The sequence below is a fragment of the Melanaphis sacchari genome, unplaced genomic scaffold (genome assembly GCF_002803265.2).
Source record: "Melanaphis sacchari strain LSU unplaced genomic scaffold, SCAv2.0 Contig21_pilon_pilon, whole genome shotgun sequence".
In the NCBI taxonomy this organism is placed as follows: Eukaryota; Metazoa; Arthropoda; class Insecta; order Hemiptera; family Aphididae; genus Melanaphis; species Melanaphis sacchari.
The window spans coordinates 1,804,481-1,804,959 of NW_020271096.1; positions in this window are offsets into that span (position 1 = coordinate 1,804,481).

Sequence of the window (479 nt, forward strand, 5' to 3'; positions counted from 1 at the left end):
GGTACTCCTTCATCGGCACGGTCACGTACGGATTCATTTCTTTGAATAAGCAAGCGTCATCTCGGGTTCTGGCTGCAACTATTTATTATTTATATTCAACACAAAATGCCACTACATCTCGACCAATGACCCATATCGTGCATATTTTCGCGTCCATCACAGTTCCATATAAACCAAACCGATCTCCCAACCCTTATCCATGTCATGAGCATCTGTATTCTTAACTTTCAACTCCCTTCTTGTGCTATCATCATGCAAGTTCACGTACTACCTTCCTCCTGAAGATCTAAGTATTCGCAAAATATCCAACTATTCATTCTCAAAGCTCAATAAGGGTAATGAAATGAGACTATGGATATCTATTTGAGCATAATAACTATTAGCATGCCACATAAGCAATAAACCTCATATGTAATGTGTATTAACATAAATATGCCGATGCATATTCAATTACGATGATAACCTGGTATTTTCTCCAC